The 15,360-nt window shown below is 36.4% G+C and overlaps 1 pseudogene; it reads left to right on the top strand.

Moving 5' to 3' along the window:
• The first annotated feature begins 799 nt into the window (after nucleotides 1-799).
• LOC112838049 (hypoxanthine-guanine phosphoribosyltransferase pseudogene) lies at nucleotides 800-2,039 on the top strand (annotated as a pseudogene).
• The last annotated feature ends 13,321 nt before the right edge of the window (nucleotides 2,040-15,360 follow it).

The raw sequence follows: 15,360 nt of genomic DNA, 5'->3' as shown, positions 1-15,360 counted from the left end.
ATCCCTTTAAGGAAATAGGCAGAGAAAGGTCAATGTAGACCAATATCAACACCAAGGTACGTTGGAGATTTGGTGTCTAAAAGTCATTGGTGACCCTGAGCTAGCCAATGTCTTTTTGCCAAAAAAACTCTGTTCTGAGCTCCTCCATCCAGGAGAAAGCCAAAGTACTCTACCTGCCTGGTAAGAGGGGAGAAAACTGGGGTGGTGAGGTGAATATTTTCACATGGTTGCTGAAAATCTCATGCTGCAGTGAAATACTACCTAGCCGGGGTTGACAAACTACAGCCCACAGGCCAGATCCAGCCCAATGCCTGCCTTTGTAAGTAGAGTTTCATTGGAAGGAACACACACATACACACCTCAAAGAGCCTTGGTGAAACTTCATATTAATAGGCAATATTAGAATAAGACTGCTGATTTAAATACCAAACTGGTTAAATTTCCAAGGGCCATAAACTCTAACCTTTGGGATTTGCTGTTCTACCAAGCAGAAATTATCTCTATGGGATAAAAATCTTGAAGTTCACATGTAATTCCCCTAAGTCTCAGGCCTGGAATCAACAGTAAGCAGTGAACTGAACTAAATGCATCCCCCCTCATACCTGTATGATAAAGTTGCATAATGAAAAGAAATAAATTTTAAAAAAGGAAAAACAGAGCCGATCGCTCGGCTTTCCCGCGTGTCGACACCTTCTGCCGAACCTCCGCCTCCCCTGCTGCTGCGCCGCAGGCTTCCTCCTCTTCAGGCGGCAGTCAGCCCGTGCGCCCGCCGGCTCCGTAATGGCAACCCGCAGCCCAGCGTCGTGATCAGTGATGACGAACCAGGTTATGACCTAGATTTATTCTGTATACCTCATCATCATGCTGAGGATTTGGAAAAGGTGTTTATTCCTCATGGACTAATTATGGACAGAACCGAGCGGCTTGCTCGAGATGTGATGAAGGAGATGGGAGGCCATGACATAGTAGCCCTCTGTGTGCTCAAGGGAGGCTATAAATTCTTTGCTGACCTGCTGGATTATATCAAAGCACTGAACAGAAATAGTGATGGATCCATTCCCATGACTGTAGATTTCATCAGACTGAAGAGCTACTGTAATGACCAGTCAACAGGGGACATCAAAGTAATTGGTGGAGATGATCTCTCAGCTTTGACTGGAAAGAATGTCTTGATTGTTGAGGATATAACTGATACTGGCAAAACAATGCAAACCTTGCTTTCCTTGGTCAAGGAGCATAATCCAAAGATGGTCAAGGTCACAAGTTTGCTGGTGAAGAGGACTTCTCGAAGTGTTGGTTATAAACCAGACTTTGTTGGATTTGAAATTCCAGACAAGTTTGTTGTAGGATATGCCCTTGACTATAATGAATACTTCAGGGATTTGAATCATGTTTGTGTCATTAGTGAAACTGGAAAAGCAAAATACAAAGCCTAAGATGAGAGTTCAAGTTGAGTTTGGAAGCATCTGGAGTCCCATTGAAATCATCAGTAGAACGTTCTAGTTCTGTGGCCAGCTGCTTAGTAGAGCTTTATTGCATGTATCCTCTCAGAATTTTATCCATTTTGTATTTTAGAAATGCCCGTTGCTGCATTCCTGAAGTCTTTATTTGCAATATGAGCCTATAGACTATCTGTTCTCTTGGCGTGGAGTGTTGTTTGACTTGTGAATGAAAAAAATCTCTTAAACCACACCACTATCGAATGAAAATATTGAAATTCTATCTGTAAGAAACATTTAAAGAGAAGATATGTTAGTTTTTTAATTGGTATTTTAATTTTTATATATTCCAGAAAGAACAGAAGTGATTGAGTATTGCTAATTATATACCACTGTGTGTTTAGAAGAGTAAGGAGCCGTCAGTTTCCATATCAGTGACAGCATCTACAGTATTGTTCTGTTGGAGAAAACACATGTCTTGGAATTATTTTGCTGTTTCGGTAGTATTAACTGTTTTCTCACGCTTGTTCTGATGATGTCTGGTGAATCTGTGTCAGCAGTTCCTTTTAAATACAAATCAATAAATTCCAAAAAACGTTACCACATTTTGAATTCCTCGGTGTAAAACTCCTTACAATAAAGGCTGTCTCTTAAAAAAATAAAAATAACTAACTAACTAAATAAATAAATAAATAAAAAGAAAAAATTATGTACTGAACATTTCAAAAGTTAGCTTTAATTAGTCTCAAGAAATAGTTCATTAAATAGTTAAGAGATATGACTGCCAGTATTTAATTATTCATTTTAAATAAACTAATGATTTCATGTAATTTTAGTCACAAGAGTCTTATGAGCTTGTTGTATTAGACTAAAACTCTTGAGATTATTTTGAGTAACAAAAATGTATTATGAATTATTAATTTCTATTCAACAGAACTAGATCCAAACTCATTTACACATCAGGTCTTTTTGTTTTAAATAACTCAATTATAACTAAAATGGAAATGTCATCTATATAATTCCTGAATTAACTATGTAAAAAATAGAACCATTAATATATGTATAATATTCTTCTGCTATTATATACATATATTTGTGTATAGTTTATTTGTACATATATAACTGTATAATTTTTAAAACTATATGTAGTTTTAAGGCTATAGATTTTTTTTTAAAAGAAGATGGGACAGACTTTTTAAATTTTTAAGAAGTTTATATACTCAATAGCACCAAGCAGAAAGTATATATTTTTTAACAACCTAAAGTAGCCATGGAATACTTCCAAAATAATCTTAGATACATTCATGTGTTTCGCTGAAGGCTACAAGAACTTTCTCAGATAAACAAAAAATGTTAGAATCTTCTGTTTTCCAAAGAATATCTATGTGTTTTTTTTTTTTTTATAAAATACTCACCTGGCTCTATTACAATTGTATTCACCCATAATGCTAATTTTATATAACCAGATCAGGGTGACATATGCATTGCCTATCCCTTAAATGTATCTTAAATATCAAGTATGAGTCACAGGTAGAGATCCAGAAACAAGACAAAAAATTTATTTCAAAGAAACTCACTGGTCTATGTGTTGAAAACATTTTAAAACTTCTAAATATTAACTACTTTATTTAAATGCAACCAAATAATAGTTGAGTTCCTTCTCTGAGCCGGGTATGTTGCTGGATGCTTTAGGAGACACAAAATAGTCACTTTTAGAGCTCTCAGTTTCCCCTACTGGAAAATTCCCATATCCTGAAAGAGCTGGTAATTGCAATGTCTTCTCTGTATATCAACTGAAAATTTGTGTTCATTTCTTTGTTGGTTCATAATCTGAGACAGCCCTATGTGAGGACTAGTGCATCATCAAGGCTGACATTAAAAAGAAAGAATAATGCACATTCACCCATTTAGTAAATATTTACAGAGTGCCTATGATGTGCCAGGCACACTGAGAAGCAACTGAAGCCAATCCCATTAAGACCTTTATGTCAAGATGCTGGCTATGATACTGGAGATAAAAATCCATTCATGTGAAACAATTTGAAAATATAAGAGAGTACATAACCAAGCACGGTTTGTAATGTGGTGCTAAAACACAGAGCAATCCTTGGCATCTTTTTTTCCCACATTTCATATCTGATCCATCAAGAAATCCTGCATGTTCTTCCTTCAAAACATCCCAAATCCAAATAAATGCCTCTCGTGACCTCCCTTGTCTGAGCCACCACAATCTCTAACCATAGTAGTTAAGTACCTATATTGTCACCCGGCTTCTCTCTTTGCCTTTCCATAGCTTATTCTCAGTACAGCTATGGGAGTGGTCTGCTTAAAATTTAAAGTAGGTCATATAAAACCCCTGATAAAAATCGGCCAACAACTTCCCACTTCATTCACAATAAAAGCCAACATTTGTACATGGCCTGCAAAACCCTACCTAGTCTAAATTAAAAGAAAAGCAAAAGGAACTATGTTAAGAGGTCTGAATTTCATCCTAAATGCAATGGGTGGTTGACATGTTTAATTCACAAGGTATGAATGGTGTTACTGAAAAGCACTGGACTGTGTGGAAAAACGATTGTGGTGGAGTGTGTTGGGTATTTTCTGACACTCCTTTTCCACTTCCTTCCTGGTCTAACCTTAGAGGTTTATCTTTACAGACAGTATCAATCAGACCCTCTGGCCTTTTGGACTCCCATTAGATTTAGCCAATTGAAGAGTTCAGAGGGTGGAAGGAGAGAGAAATTGAGGGAGCTTTTCTCTGAAACGGCATACCAGCTGAGCTGAGGTTTGCATTCCCCCGTTCTTTCCCAAAGGCCTCAGCTGCTGTGGGGGTACCCCTCCTACAGTAACTGCTCACACTAAGTTCAAGAAACAACTCCCTTGCCTTGCTCAGTATGACTTTGGTCTTGCCCAGACATGTTTTTCCATCCCTTGCTCATTCCTTAACCATATTCACACCTTGTTACATTCAGCTTGTATGTAACATACAGGTTGCATGTAACATACAGGTTGTATGGGGGCGCCTGGGTGGCTCAGTCATTAAGCGTCTGCCTTCGGCTCAGGTCATGATCCCAGAATTCTGGGATCGAGCCCCGCATCGGGCTCCCTGGCTCTGCAGGAAGCCTGCTTCTCCCTCTCCCACCCACCCTACTTGTGTTCCCTCTCGCTGTCTCTGTCAAATAAATAAATAAAATCTTAAAAAAAAAAAAAACATACAGGTTGTATGTAACACAGACCCTGACAACAATTAAGTTGACAATGAATGAAGGAGCAACCAAGGCAGTTCAGAAGAAAGGAGGCTTGGACTAGCATCCTGCCAGCAGAGATATAGATAGATAGGAGATGTATTTTGGAAGGTAGATTGGGAGTCTGTTAGAGCTGGACTGCCATTAGGAGATGAGAAAAAGGAATAAATAAGAACTTCTATGTTTGTGCTCAAACTTCCAGCTGGATTGTGAGTCAGGTAAACAGAGAAAAAACCAGGACAGTGGAGAACAGTATGGAGGAGGAAGATACCCAAAGTTTCTTTCTGAAAAATGGAGGTGAAGTTGTCTCTTTGGCATTGAACTTGATTAGGAGATTGGATGCCAGGGAGACAGTAGGGCTTCATAAAAGTATGGAAGTTGTGTGCACTGAGGTAGTATTTAACTGGATCAGATAACTGGATAAAGGGGTAACCTTAGAAGAAAGAATAGAATTAAGGGGAAAAAACTGTCCAGGGCATAGCCCTTCCAAAGGTGAGAAACTCAAACTCTTAGAAATTGGATAGAGAAGAAGAAATCAGCAAAGATGACGGAGAAATTTGCAATGTAGTGTGTGTGTGTGTGTGCGTGTGTGTGTGTGCGCGTGTGTGTGTGTGTGTGTGTGTAGAGGAGGATTGGGGTAAGAGACAGAGTCAGAGTGTAGTGTTCCAAATGCAGGAAGGCTTGAGAGTGATTGCATTGAAAGGAATTTTAGTTTAACCATGGTGTGGCATAGAAGTAAAACTGAACAAAGACTTTTCATTACGATCCGGTCTAGTTCATTCGAGGCCTGTCCTGAGAATAAAGAATAGAATATCACCTAGTAATAAAATGTTCCTTTGTCTGTCTGTATGAACTATTTATTTATGTTTGACAGCTGAGGATATATTTTTCTTGGCACCGTTTAGGTAGACCGTGCTACTCACTGGTAGAATTCAGGTGATCAGAGCCTTGCCGCAGCCACTGTATGCCTACTCCTAATTCTCCACTACCACCTCGTCTTAACTGAATTATATGGCAAATTATGCTTTACAAGCAGAACAATGACCACCACAAAAATTCAATGAATGCACTGTCAGCCAAAATCCTACTTACAAGGTTTTGAGGATATCTAAAACCCTTTATTACTTCTTCCACTGAGTAACTTTAAAAGTGACTATTCCAAATTTCGATTTATAAAATAAAACTATACTAATTACACAGCCTTTTTCATTGATGGGTTCCATGACTATTTTGATTAGAAAAAGAGTTCCATCACAATAAGTAACTGTACAGATCATTTTGGCAAAAGCGGCACATTTATTCTTCAAGAAGTCTTTTCTTTTTGAAATTGTATTAATTCATTCCAAATATTTTCCATGTTAATACTTCCATTGCCTCTCTGGCTGTAAATATCACATGTACTAATAAATAGAAGAGCCTTATACAGTTTTAAGATAGAATCTAACTGTATCGTCAATAAAAGCCTGGTAAAAATTAAAAAGATTTGAGTTTCAGAATACATTTTTAATTTTAAACTGGATTTTATTATCAATATACCAGATTTTCTTTCTAGTTATCCTATTTTTCAGACGGAATTTTTAAAATGATATTCCTCAAAGTATTATAAATAAGAACACAATATATGTAAAATCATGTGTGAGCTAATTCTCTTTTTCCCCATCCCCATATTTTAAGAATTTTTGATGTGCCAACTGCCTCAGTCTTTAAAAGAATCAAACAAAATTAGAATGTAAACTAACTGATTAAGATTTTTCATTTAATATGAAAATGAATGCTTTGAGCCAAGACATGGACAGATGGCTAATGTAGTAATTAATGAAAACATGGATTTTTTTTTTTACATTTAGATAAACATCCAAAAATAAACTCTTTTTATTTAAAGATACCTGCATCTCTCAAACTTCCTTCCCAGTTTTAAAACTGTATTTAAATAAACCACAACATAAACATTAAAAATGGATATCTCCAACCGGGATATAGGTTGTTATATTCAAAATAGGACACTGAAATAGAACAAAACAACTTTTAGAACAAGAACACAAAAACAAGAGATTTAACAATAAGCTTTACCTACTCCTGGAAAATTCGAATTTTGCTTATGTTACTTGATGAGTCAAATGAATGGGAAACTGCTTCTTTCTATTTCAAGGAGAATTTTTCTGAGAAAGGAGATTTTGTTTTGTTTGTTCTTTTGTTTAGCAAACCTGCTGTGGAAACAAGAAATGTAAGTAGAGTTTACATTAGTAAGACATGTGATTATATTTGAATAAACACCTACTTAAAAGATCCAGGCTTGATGGATTATATACCTTAATTTTAATAAAATGTCAAATTTCCACTGTATGGATTCAGTTCCTCCATGGGGGAAATTAATTGATATTATTTGATATAAATATAAACTGTGTGGATAACTGTTATGGTAACTTATTTTTGAATAATTCATCCACTTGTACACAAGGTTAGAGAAATTTTCCAATGTGTTATCACTTTAGTGACAGAGCCTAGAAATGACATCTACTTGGTATCAGTATTTTATTTATTTTTTTAATCTAAATGTAACTTTATTTTTGTCTTCTACCATGTATTTCTCAATGGAGAAAACTCTCCATTGAATAAACCCTGGCAAGATCTATGACTTTCCCGGTAACTTGGAGGGAATAGAAAATCCTGTGGTCACTTTAAGTTGTAAACCATCTTGACTCAAGTTACATTATCAAGAATCATATGTTGAACAATATTTCAGTCTGTGTTCAGAGAATGGACTCTCCCCAATATCCCAGCAAGGACTTGTAGGAGACAGGCTGCCTGCCTTCAGGGGAGAACTGTGGAAGAGAGTTTATTTCTGTCCTACACTTTGGCACTATTATTTGGCATTCTCCTTTAAGAAAACGTTTTTTTCTTCCTTTCTCCCTTCCTCCCCTTCTTCCTCCCTCTCTCCCTTCCGATGTGGGCTCATGGATCCTTGTTTTATTTCATGGGTTTTATTTCTTTAGAATCATTATTTTGGTGCTCTTATCTTAGGTGTGGCAAGTGTGAGGACCCTGAAACTAGCTCCAGAATCCTTTTGACATTTTTTCACCATTCTTTTGATATTTTGTTACATTCTGGCAAATTAAAATATTCCAGGCTCATCATGAACTTCCTGCTATCCAGCAATGGAATCTATCATTTCTCCCAAGGGACCTAGTCTTTTTTCTTAATGGAAAAGCTATTTAGAAACCAAGGTCTGAGATCTAGGTGAGATGTGTTCATTCCTCTTTGAATGGCATTGTTTCTAGATCCTCTCAGCAGAGCAACTCAGAAATACAAACATGCAAGATGTAAATGCTCACACTTATCTATTTCTGTATTTGTCTATTTAAAAAACATGAGATTCTGTTATCTCCAGTTTTAACCCACCACCACAGAGGGTTCATTATATTCCTCCCTTTCCATATCCATAAATCCTTTCGCCAACAGTGAGAAACCTCTCTCTTACTATCCACCATATACCTAGTTATTTGCTCAATCCTAAAATAGTCAAAAAATAGTTCCAGAATTTCTAACCCATGCTTCTGGGGGAAAAAAAAGTCTACCAAGTAGAGTTCAATATTTATCCAGAGTTCTTTTGTGTCTTTAACCTGGGAGTATATACTATGTCTAAATTTCCCAAAGGTTAATTCTTTTTTTCCCCTCGTCAGTGTGGTGATACTGTTCATTCATTAATACAGCTCAGTTCATTTATTTCTATTTATATTCCAATTTGGGATTTTCCCCTAGTCTTGATTTATTGTCACTTGTTGATTTGTGAAACATAAACATGGTTCCAAATACCAGAGCTGTACAAGAGGTATGCTCAGGGGAGGTCTTTCTTCCTGGTGCCTGTCTTTTCCATCCTATCCCTCAATTATCTCCTACAGGGAACCAATCTCATCACTCTCCACTTTATTCTCCTTGTACTTTATCTTGCACACATTAGTCAATATGTGCAAAATGTCTTATTTCCTCTTCTTTCTTACACAAAAACGGAATTATTTCTATGTTATTGTAAATGTTTTTCTTTTTTTCTGTCTCAAGTGTTCACAAACCATGGTCTGAAGGCCAGCTAGGCCCAGTGCCTGTTTTTGTAAATGCAATTTTATTGGAATGTAGCTGAGCTCATTTATTTATATGTTGTCTGTACTACTCTCATACTATAATCACATAACTGAATAATTGCAATAGAGAATATATGGCTTTCAGAGCCTAAATTATTTAATATCAGATCTGTTATAGAAAAGCCTCCATTTGGTCCTTTAGAGAAAATATCAGGTTACTGTTTTGTATACGAAGGCTATAAATTTCTGTATGTTAACTTTAGATATTACTAATTTACTGAATTCCTTCATGCTCTGAGTTAGTTTTTATCAATTCTCTGGAGCTTTCCAGGTACACAATCATATAATCAGTAAATAGATATATTTCTGTTTTTTTTCCCCAACTCTTCTGCCAATTTTTTTCCTTTTGTCTGATTATTTTAACTAATATCTTCGGTAAAATGTTGAATAGTAGTGGAGATAGTTCTTGTCATTAAATTGATCTTAGTGGAAATACCTCTAGTGGTTCCCCATTAAGATACTAACTGTGGAACTAATAACTTTTTAGTAAGGAATTTTTTTTATTATTATGGTAGAACATATCCATCATTGGGCTAAGAAATAAATAGGTCAATAAAAGAGAATACAGAGTTCTGATACAGAAGACACATACATGTATAATAAATCAACTTCAACAAAAGTGTCAAGGCAGTTTGATGGAGAAAGTACATTCTTTGAACAAGTGGTGCTAGAGAAATGGAATATTTGTGTGCAAAGACCACAAATATTGGCCCTAATTTCACATCTCAGGCAAAAATTCAAAATGAATCATAATCCATAAAACTAAGTTTAAGAGTCAAAACTATATGTTATGTAGAAGAAAATGTAGGAGAAACTCTTTGTGACTCTAAAACAGGCAAAGATTTCGGGGCGCCTGGGTGGCTCAGTTGGTTAAGCGACTGCCTTCGGCTCAGGTCATGATCCTGGAGTCCCGGGATCAAGTCCCGCATCGGTCTCCCCGCTCAGCGGGGAGTCTGCTTCTCCCTCTGACCCTCCCCCCTCTCATGTATTCTCTCTCTCTCTCATTCTCGTTCTTTCAAATAAATAAATAAATAAATCTTTAAAAAAAAATAAAACAGGCAAAGAGTTCTTACAGAGGACCCAAAAGGCAGAAAGGATAAAAGAAAATGTTGATAAATTTGACATCATAAAATTTTGTAAACTTCTGCTTTTCAAAAGTCACTGTAATAGAAAGACAGGCCCAAGACTAGAAGAAAATATTTGCAAATGACTTATCTAATAAAGGGCTTATATCCAGAATATATAAATAAGTCTTACAACTCAATATAACAAAACCAAAATAAAAATGAGCAAATCAACACGTTACATCCACACATACATGTATACATTCAGGCACATGTAAGCATCAATGGCTAATAAGCATGTAAAGTGGTGCTTAGTATTAAGTCATTAGGGAAATGCAAATTAAAACCACTATAAACTCATCAGAACTGCTGTAAAAATGACTGACAATATCAAGTTTTGACAAGAATGTGGGACAGAGAAGCAGTGGTTGGCAAATTTTTCTTGTAAAAGACCATATAGTGATTATTTTAGGTTTTATGGCTCTCAAACTCGGGGTCATAGCTACTCAACTCTGCCACTGTAGTTCAAAAAAGGTATTGTCAAGAAATAAATGAATAGGTATGACTGTGTTTTATTAACACTTTAGTTACAAAGACTGAAATTCAAATTTCATAAAATTTTTAGGTACCATATTCTTTTGATTTTTCCAACCATTTAAATTATAGAAGTATCTTATATTATTTTTATTACATAAAAATATAAAAAGCCAGAAACCAAGACTGCATATTGTGTGATTCCATTTATATAAAATGTCTAAAAAAGGGAGCTAGAGAAAGAGAAAGCATATCAGTGATTACCTAGGGCTATGGGTGTGAACAGGAAATTAACAGCAAATTGTCATAATGGAATTTCCCAATATAATGTTAGTGTTACTAAACCACATTACGGTGAAGATTGAGAAGAGTAAATTTATTAACACTGTTTGCTCACAAGGCATTAATATCATGTTGTGTAAAATATGCCTCAGTATCTTTTGTTTGTTTGTTTTTTGTTTTTAAAGATTTTATTTATTCGACAGAGACACAGCAAGAGAGGGAACAGGAGCAGGGGGAGTTGGGGAGGGAGAAGCAGCCTTCCCGCGGAGCAGGGAGCCCGATGTGGGGCTCGATCCCAGGACCCTGGGATCATGACCTGAGCCGAAGGCAGAGACACTTAACGACTGAGCCACCCAGGCGCCCCATGCCTCAGTATCTTTAAAAATAGATACCATTAAGAAAATGAAAAGGCAAGCAACAGACTAAACTGCAAAATATTTAATAGACTGTATCCACCATATGTAAAGAAGTCTTAAGGTAGACAACTGAATTTTAAAAATGGGCAAAAGACTTCACCAAAAATGACATACATGGCCAATAAAGAAAAGATGTTTATCATCATTAATCACTATGACTATGCAAATTGAAATCATAATGAGATACTATTATGTAACCTTTAGAATAGTTGACATCAAAATGATAGATAATACCAAGTAGTAGAGCAGATGTGGAGAAACTTGAACTTCTAATTCACTATTGGTGTGATTGTAAAAAGCAACAGCCTCTTTGGAGAACAATTTGGCAGTTTCTTACCAAGTTAAAAATATACTTACCATATGACCTAGCAAATTTACTCTTACGGAATTATCCAAGAGAAAGGAAAAAAATATACAAGAGAACACTTACACAAGCAGCTTTATCCATAACAAACCCCAATTAGAAAAAACTCAAATGCTCATAAAGTAAATGTATAAACAAGTTTAATACCTATGATAGAGTACTATTTGGCAGTAAATATGAAGTACCAGTATATCCATCATTACATTAAGCGAGAAGAAAAGAAGCCAGACACATGGGACTATACATAATAAGATACCACTTATATAAAATTCTAGTAAAATACAAAATTGTAGAGCAGTGGTTGCCAGGGCCAAGAGGTAGGTATGGGATTAACTGCAAAGAAACAAAGGAACTTTCCAGTGTGCTGGAAATGTACTATATGATGAATGTGGTGGTGTTTTAGGACTTGTATGTACTTGTCAAAACACTTCAAATAATACCCATAAAATTGGCAAATACTATTGCAAGCTATGCTTTGAAAACGGTGTCTCACTTTGGCTTTGTTTGTTCATTCTTTTTCAGAAATCTGATGCCTCTTTAATTCTCTTGCTCTTGTAAGTTATTTGATTATAACCCCAGTGGCCCTGAGAATTTTTTTAAAATCTTCAAAGTCTGATTGTTTTGCTACAATAGGTGTCAGATTACCCTGAATCAGTTTTCACCAGTCACCAGTGAATCCTGCCAATATGTAGATTTAGGTCACTTTTTCCTTCAGAATTTCTTTTGGATTACAGTATGAAACATTAGATCTGATCCACTGTTTTGTCATTCTTTGTAAGAGACTCCAAATATATATATAAACTGAATTTTCTTTGCTGTCTATTTTAGCCACATTTTTCTCTCACCTTTTTACTTCTTTTCCTAGCTCATCTCCAGTATCTTAACTATTTCCTGTTTTCTTTCCTAAAACTTTTTGTTATACCAGCTTTGAGATACAATTCACATACCTCATAATTTACCCAGTGAAAGTGTACAATTCAGTGACTTTTAGTATATTCACAGAGTCATACATCCATCACTACTATTTTAGAACATTTTCATTACCCCAAAAAGGAAACCCTGTACACCCTGGCCATCAGCTCCCTGGCCCCCAGACCCAGGTAACGACTAAATGTTGTCTCTGTAGATTTTCCTATACTGGACGTTTCCTGCAAATGGAATCCTACAATAGGAGGCCCTTTGTGACTGGCTTCTTCACTCAGCATAGTGTTTTCAAGGTCCATCTACGTTTAGCATGTATCAGGACTTCAATTATTTATATTGCTGAATATTCTGTTGTATCAGTGCATTCATTTTATTTATCCATTCATGAGTTGATAGGCATCTGAGTCTTTCCAGTTTGGGGCTACTGCAAATAAGGCGGCTATGAACATTCTTACACAAATTTTTGCGTGAACATAGACTTTCGTTTCTCCTGAGCTTACACCTAGAAGGGGATTTATGTGGTATTTCTATGTTTAATCATTTGAGAAACTACCAGACTGTCTCCAAAGTGGCTGAACCACTTTACATTCCCAACACCAGTCTCTAGGGGTTCTCCACATCTTTTCCAACATTTGTTATCATCTCTCTATATTTTTTTATTATACTGTGTCTGAAATGGTATCTCACAGTCATTTTGATTTGCCTAGTGGCTAGTATTTCTCTAAAGGTCTATTTTCATGTGCTTACTGAGCATTTGTACGTCTTTGAAAAATGTCTATTCAAGTCCTTCTCCATTTGTCTGCTTACTGTTGAGTTGTAGATGTGATTTACGTGTACTGGATATTCAACATTACCAGACATCTGATTTGCAAATACATTCCCTCATTCTGCAGGTTTTTGCAGTCTTTTTTTTTTTTTTAAGATTTATTTGACAGAGAAAGACACAGCAAGAGAGGGAACACAAGCAGAGGGAGTGTGAGAGGGAGAAGCAGGCTGCCCGCTGAGCAGGGAGCCCGATGCGGGGCTCGATCCTAGGACCCTAGGATCATGACCTGAGCCCAAGGCAGATGCTTAATGGCTGAGCCTCCCAGGCGTCCCCCTTTTTTTTTTTAAGATTTATTTATTTGAGAGAGAGTGAGCACAAGCAGGGGGAGAGGAAGAAGCAGACTCCCCACTGAGCAAGGACCCTGACATGGGGCTCCATCCCAGAACCCCAGGATTATAACCTGAGCTGAAGGCAGATGCTTAACCAACTGAGCCACCCAGGTGCCCTTCTTTGCAGTCTTTTGATAGTGTCCTTTGCTGCACAAAAATGTTCAATTTTGATGATGCCAATTCACTAATTTGTCTTTTGTTATGTATGCTTTTGGTATCATATCTAAGAAATCATTGCCTAGCCCAAGGTGACAAGAGATTTATACCTGTTTTCTTCTAAGATTTTTATGGGTTACCTCTTGTTTAAGTCTTATCTATTTTGAATTTTTATATGTGGTGCCATATAGGGATCCAACTTCATTCTTTTACACGTGGATATCCAATCACCCCCACACCATTTATTGAAAAAATTATTCTTTCCCCATTTAACTGTCCTAATCTTAAGTAACGTTTACATTTGAATCAATGCTTCCTTAAAGCCCTTAGATTTTTCATTCTATAATTTTCTTCTGAGTTTGAGAAATCCTCACTTTCTTTCTTATGTTTCTCTTAGTTTTTGAATTTTTGATTCATAAATCTGTGTTTTAAGTATTTTCAAGTGTGTGTTTAAAGTTATTTAATTCAGTCTGAAATGTTCTGTTGCAATTTTCTTCTGCTGTTGCAATTTTCTTCTGCTCTTCCTTTTTATTTATTTATTTTTTAGAATTCTCAGCTGAATTGTTTGGATTCTTATTTGTTCTCACTAAAATAATTATATAGGCTATGTATGTAATATATATATAACAATCTTATAAAGCACAATATAGGTTTGCAGGAGTCTTGTTCCTTGTCTACATTTGTTTTTTTTAAAAGGCTTTGGCATTTTCAGATTTATTCCTGCATTATTTTGATACCTTTGCAGATATGCAATGTAGGACTCTGAAAAGACCTGGCAGAAAAGCTTCCTGGAAAGTTGTAAGGTAAACAGAGTTTCTAGAGGTCACACAATGCTGGGAGACAGAGGAGTGCTGATCTGCCACAGTGGGGACACAGCCCAGCGTACCCTAGGCATCTAAGCCAGCCCCTCACCACACTTTGGGGTGGGGCTGTGGGGCTATGGTAGTTCTAGAGTACTGACTACTTTAGATCCTAACAAAGTTCCAAAAAACCCTCAAAACAATCAAAAACATCAATAAAGTAAACGGTTACACCTCTAGATGCAAAATAGCCGTGCCTCTCTTCTTCAAACCCATAAAAACTCCCTCTTGAGGAAGGAAAAAAAAACAGTCTCATAATATTCCCTGCACCTAGCTTAATCCTGGATCTTTAAATGAAGTGACATCCTATCCCTTGGGTTTAGATCTGGTGATCTATGAACTTTAAAAAAAAAAAATCAGATTTTCTCTGTTTTTCCACAGGTATCAACCCTCCATATACCATGGAGTAACAGGGACAGCGTTTTCAGTAAGAGTTCCTAATAGAATAGAAACATAGCAATCATTAATCAACTGCAAATGGCTTTAATAAGGTTCTAATTAGAAATCTGTTTTCTGTGACTCTTGCGTCCACCTTTTGGAAGGTTCTTTCTTACCCATATTTCTCCTTGTTTGCTGGGGGTATGATATTTGGGGGCATAGTATTTCGGGGCTGCTAGAACTTTCATAATACAACTCTTGGGCCTTGGAGTTGTTTGGATGCTCGAATAGTTAAAGGTTTTGTTGTTTTGCTTAGGCTTGTGGTTTCTTCAGCAAACCAATTCTTTTAAAAATGTAGTAGGCATTTGCTCTATTAGCTTCCAGTTTCTGGTGCCAGTAGACACAGT

The sequence above is a fragment of the Callorhinus ursinus genome, unplaced genomic scaffold, assembly GCF_003265705.2.
Source record: "Callorhinus ursinus isolate GAN/ISIS: 27379988/994484 unplaced genomic scaffold, GSC_fseal_2.0 scaffold22, whole genome shotgun sequence".
NCBI lineage: Eukaryota > Metazoa > Chordata > Mammalia > Carnivora > Otariidae > Callorhinus > Callorhinus ursinus.
The sequence above is the reverse complement of the archived record's forward strand: the minus strand, read 5'-3'. Positions and strand labels throughout refer to the sequence as shown.